We start from the raw sequence: 6,000 nt of genomic DNA, 5'->3' as shown, positions 1-6,000 counted from the left end.
AAAATCAGGAAACATTGAAAACAGATCAAATATTCTATTTTCTTAATAAACAACTTTTTGAACACCTAAATCACCATGAATACTAAATTCAAGCATAGGAAATATAAGCTGATAATTTCTCATTAACATTGTTGTTACATTGTCTTCACCTCCATATCCAATTTTCTCTATGTCTCTGACAAACCACTTACTCTAATTTATTAGCCTTAAAAATTGCCGAATGACGAAACTAAGATAAAATAAAAACAGAAAACACTGTGTCCTCCTTTCTGGAAGAATTAGATTACCATCACAAGGAATAGGAATTATTCACTTAAAGAATCATTTCTTTGTGTGTGTGTGTGTGTGTGTGTGTGTTTAATCATTTTATTAGGGGCTCATACAACTCTTTTTACAATCTGTACATACATCATTTGTGTCTAGCACATTCGTATATACGTTGCCATCATCATTCTCAAAACACCTGCTTTCTACTTGAGTTCAAAGAATCATTTCTTTCCTTGCCTTAAATTGGAATTTTCTCCGGTATCTGGCCTCTAGTTTGGTGGTGACATTACTCGGAGGGGGATGTAATGTACTGTTGCGTCTCTTTGTGAAAGTCATTTTGCGTTGATGTGCAGAATTACTGTTATCATTTTATGAACAGCTTAACATGCTTGCTCCTGTGGAAACGGGCAATAGATGGAGATTAGAGGGGCTCATCTGCCGTGAAGGCCTCATGCAGAGTTTTTAAAAAATGACTCACTACCTGCTAAAAGATTGTCAAATATGAAATACCAAATTATGGTTATATTTTCTAACCTTCGAGATACTGCTTTTAAACAACATAGAAGAATTCCGAAACAATAAATGAATACACATACACACCAGTCTGACAAATACTTAGACTGTTCTGGGGAACTATACCAAATCCTGCTACTTGTAGTTATATCTTTCATTGTGATCACACACATACACACACGTTTGTGGAGAGACAGTTTCAGACCTGCTGAGGAAAAAAGGGAGATAACTTAAAGATGTGAGAAAGTTCAGGAACTCTCTAAAGCTTTAAGGTGATCAAGCTGGCGGCATATAGAAATGTACCCCACCCTCCACAGTTTGAAATGTTTCAAGGACAAACCATGGGGCCGTTCATCCGTCTTGAGGCGTCTAATCTTTACAATGAAAATTTAGCAGGCCTACATTGTGAATGACAAGACTCCAGATGAGCCAGACAGCTCTGGCTTCGGGACACAGCCTTCTAACTACCACTCAAGGGTCAAGTACTTCTGCAGTCCTTCCTTTTTCCAATAGGACATGTATTACCAAAGAGCATTAAATAAATTGAAGAATATACTAAAGAGTCCTTCTTCTGTTTACATGTTTCATGACAAAGGAAAGAGTAAAATAGAAACTATTATCTGTTTAAAAAAAAGAAAGAAAATCACAGGAAAAGATGGGGGTCTGTGTGTTCTTGCAGAGAAAAAAGGAGTTGCAACATGAATTTTCACTCTGATTGCTAAAGGCTGGAGGGTCGCTCGGAACTCCCTGTAGTGCAAGGTGGGCAAACGCTTACCTCGTGCATGGTTTCTGAGGCACAGAACCCCCTGGCCCCCATGCATACAATTGGCCACTAAAAAAATCTGGAGGAGAAAAAATGATGTATTTGTATACTATCCCACTTCCAAAGCCAAATTCCAAAACCGCATTGGCCATAAGTAGTTAATAAAGTTATTTTCCATTAAGACTAAAATACCATTAGAGGGAAGAATGACAATGATAATCTTACACAACTTTCTGCTAGCAGGAAACAACCGAGAGAGGGAAAATGGCCAAAATACATCTCTCGAAGGGATTGTCTCTAGGTCAGCAATAAATATTTGGGGCATATGGAAGGAGAATGTCTCTATTGAGTTGCTTTTAACATTGGTCTAAAGTAGTGGTGGCGATGGGGTTCTTTAAATAGCTCTGAGAAGGCTGTGCTTTAACAACAGGAGGAGCGGTCCTCAACGTCCAAGGCAGGCTATTCGCTGCAAACGCGACCCACAACCGCAGCACTACTGGCCTGGATATAAATATGCATATCCATAAATGGGAAACTGCTGAAGCCACACGGATAGTTGGAGTAGCCTGTATATTGTCACTTCCCTGGAGATACATCCTTTATTTCTCCCGAAGCGTCTTCTTTAGGAGTAATGTCCTTATCGATCTGTCCTGTCCCAGTGTTGGAAAAATCTCCTAATAGATGCACTGTAATGCAGGCTCCAGCTCTCCCGATTCCTTATAAGAGCCTTTAGACCTGACACTGAAGAAACAACCAGGCCACATTGTTCCGGGGTGTCCTGACATCGTCGCAGCTAAGCCACCCATTTCACAGTTAAGAGGAAGAAAGTGATCGAAAGACGTACACAAATCACACCGATTGACCTGGAAAGTTCATTCAGTTTTGGACCTGGGTCTCTGCAATCTTTCCTTCCTGGTCCTCGTCCCGCACTCCTCCCACATTACTTCTTACAGAGCAATTTTTTTTTTGCATAATCACCCACCTCAAATGTATTGACTTACTCATTCCTGGATATCGTGCCCATAGGCCTCTTCTCTGGGAGATACTTTTAAACATATAAATGCAAACGAGAAATGCACCAAATATAGCAATATTGTCAACTTTGCTGATAGCGATTTCCTTCTTTAGTCACAAGACCAACATATTGTCACACAGTCATTTGCTTGGCCCCTGATATTTTATCTTCATTATTTAACTCTTCAGAAAACATCTTAGGGCAGGTTCTTACCCTTGTATGCATATGACTGAAATCCCCTCATGTTGTACAGAGCATGATTTGATGGGTCTGCTGGCCACAGGCGTGTCACTCCTACCAAATGCCTGAGGCGGGCTCTGCAAATGCGAGGTGCTGTGGATGATGTCAACAATGTACAAGGCACTCCCGTGGGAATCATCCAAAAAGGATGGACGCAACTCCCCCATGGGGATTGGCCGGTTTTGCCATTCTGCTGGTTTAAGGCGGATCAGAAGCACAGGGACAGCTCTCACTACCGGTGAGGGGAAAACAAATGAATGGAACCAGGGAGATTGTGTCCTTCAGACCCTGAGATCCCTGTCCTGACCGAGGAAACAGAACCACGACATCAAGGATGTCGGAGCAGCAACAATAAGAGCACAAGACAGTGTCGGGGTAAGAGATAGCTGGGTCTTTGGGCAGGAGGCTTGGGAGGGATAGTTCATGTCGGAATTGATCAAGGTCGGAGGGTAGAAGCCTGTTTGACCTCCACCTCTGAGGAACTGGCCTTGGGTGATGTCTGATTCTTCTTCTCCCCGGTGAAGTCAAAGGTTAGACATCATTCGCACACCATTCTGACACATTGGTATTCAGAAATATAGCCAGTCAAGGCAAAGGATTAACTTTTATACATTGAACCGTAGTATTTTTGTACACACAAGCACACGCACATGCACACACACACAGAGATACTTTAACACAGAAATGAAGTGTGATGAGAATCATTAACTTCCGTGTTTCTGCAAAATTGATCTTGACAAATTTGATCTGGTGAAACCCTCCAAGTGATATTTTTCCACTTTTCAAGATAAGACCTGAGAAGGTAAAGGTGATATTTCAAAACCTTTGCCACAGTTTATTCATGCTACAGACAGCAGTGCTCGGTTTAATGTCCCATTTGAGCTCTTCAAATCTTTTTATCTTTATTGTCACCATTATTTAATCAGACAAATAGGATGGGGAGGGCGGGGAGCCCTGGTATTTGGGAGTGTACCTATTTGACTTGAGACCGGAAAACCATACTTTTAATACGTTTGCCTTCTCTTACACAAACAGAAGGAAAGCGTGTCAAGAGTTTTATGAAGAAGAATTAGCTCTATGTTCTATATTTTGATCTGTTCAAAATGCTTCCAGGGAAAGGATGTCATATAACCCCAGAGCGAGGACAGGGATCAAAGAAACGAGCCAACGGAAAGGAGGGAACTGCACTCTGCACCTCTAAGATACACCCAGCAGCATCCCTGAGCCACAGGGATGAACCTCACTGACAGCTCAGATGCCCATCCACAGCATCAAAGGCCCAAACTCTAGTTTCTACACCAGCTAATCTTCCCCTAAGAGTCATACCCCTAGGATTATGAACCTTTTACATCATGGAGTTCCAGAACCACTAGGGACTTCTGGACCAGCCCCCCCAGGAGAGGAGAACAGGCACCCCTCCTGAGAAGCCCAGAACAGCACACAAAAAATAAGTATTCAGGGCAGCATTTCTCCAGGGAGCTATTTCAGATTCCGCGTAAGAGTACCTGGTGGCCTTGGATAAATCATGCCTCTCATTTATGTGCCGAACAAGAAGAAACAAGTCAACAACTGATGCATGCAAAAGCATTGGGAGGTGATGGATGGAGACATTACGGTGCATTTCGTCAATGGCATGCCATTAGGGAAAACCATTTCATGGAGTAAATTAAGAAAACAAACCAGCTACGTGACACACGGGGATTGCCACTGGCCAGACCCGTTTTTCTCCTACAGGAACGAAGCCGCTTAGAATGGACACGATGATTATCATGCACACAGATTCTTTGTCCTGGGTAAGCTGCCTCTGCTCTTGTTTCTCCATTGATGTGAGCCCCCCCCCCCCAATAGGTAAAGTGAAATTGGGGTGGAGGTATTTCAATCCCTATTGCCATTGACCAGAAGCTGGGATGGGGTAGGGGTCATAGATTGGGCCAACTGCAAGGTCAGCAGTCTGGAACCATTCGACACATCCTCAGGGAGAGACAAAGATGAGGCTTTCTATTTCCATAAAGATTTACTCTCAGGGGCAGTTCTACTGAGACAGAATTGCCTCACAGGCAGCGAGGTTTTAAATTATTCTTATTTTTGATTGCTACGTAACTTCATGCGCTTACCTGCTTTCTGCACCAAGGTATAAGGGCCTTTCATGACCAGAACTGGCTCCTACAAACGAAGCTTTAACACATAGCCTGTGGTACATGCCAAGCGTTCAATAACTATTCCTTTCATCTGATTCATTTCTCTTCTCTTCCTCATAGGCCTAGCTATTGTCTGCAGAACGCAGACCCACTTCTTATGGAAGCATTCTTTCAGTGCTCGATACTGCGAACGGTAGAAGGGATAGCGGCTGACCCGAGGGAGCTCACCAAAATCAGAATGAGACTCGAAAAACATGTGGGGGCTACGGCAGTGCCAAAGATTGCCGTTCTGAGCAGAGGGAGAACTATCCAGGGAAAGTAAGTGCCTTTTCCGATTAAATACGAGTCGGACCCGACTCAATGGCAGTGAGTTTCGTTCTGAGTTACAGAGTAAGTCAGGAGCCCTGGTGGCACATGGGTTAAGTGCTCACCCATTATCTTAAAAGCCAATCGTTTGAACCTACGATCGCCTGTGTGGCAGAAAAGACTTGCAAGCGGCTCCTGTCATGATTACAGCCTCGGAATCCCCATGGGGCCATTCGACTCGGCCCGTAGAGTCAAGCCGGTGACTCCCATATCAACAAAAGGCCCGAGTAGCTAGTACCTGCGCATTCCAGAAGGCACGAACAAGGTACATCAGGAAACCCAGCCACTAAGTATTTGGGTACAAGTCATTTGTTATTTCAGGAGTTGTTACTGAAAAATGCCACCTGCTTCCCAGGTCAAGCACTGAGGTTGCAGCAGAAACCGGCTCTGAAAGCACAGGTCTGCTGCCCGGCCAAGTGGGCTGTGCGCAGTGTCGGGGTGCCCCTGCCTCCTGCTAAGCGTGGCTTCATAAAAATCCCAGCTGATGGATGCGGAGGAGGCGCTCCGCCTTCGAGTGTTTAGTCTACCAGGGCTTTTAGCACGACTGCGGCTGGGCTTCCTAATGGAAATGCATTTCTCTCTCCCCCCATTACCTACCCAGAGATGCTCTCGGTATGAGAGGCCCTTTGCACCTCGAGGTTTTTGTCTCGCAAGGCATCCCTAAATCAGGAAGGAAATGGGGGGAGTGCAGAAGAAGC

Source organism: Tenrec ecaudatus, chromosome 4 (assembly GCF_050624435.1).
Source record: "Tenrec ecaudatus isolate mTenEca1 chromosome 4, mTenEca1.hap1, whole genome shotgun sequence".
NCBI lineage: Eukaryota > Metazoa > Chordata > Mammalia > Afrosoricida > Tenrecidae > Tenrec > Tenrec ecaudatus.
Note: the sequence above shows the minus strand (reverse complement) of the source record.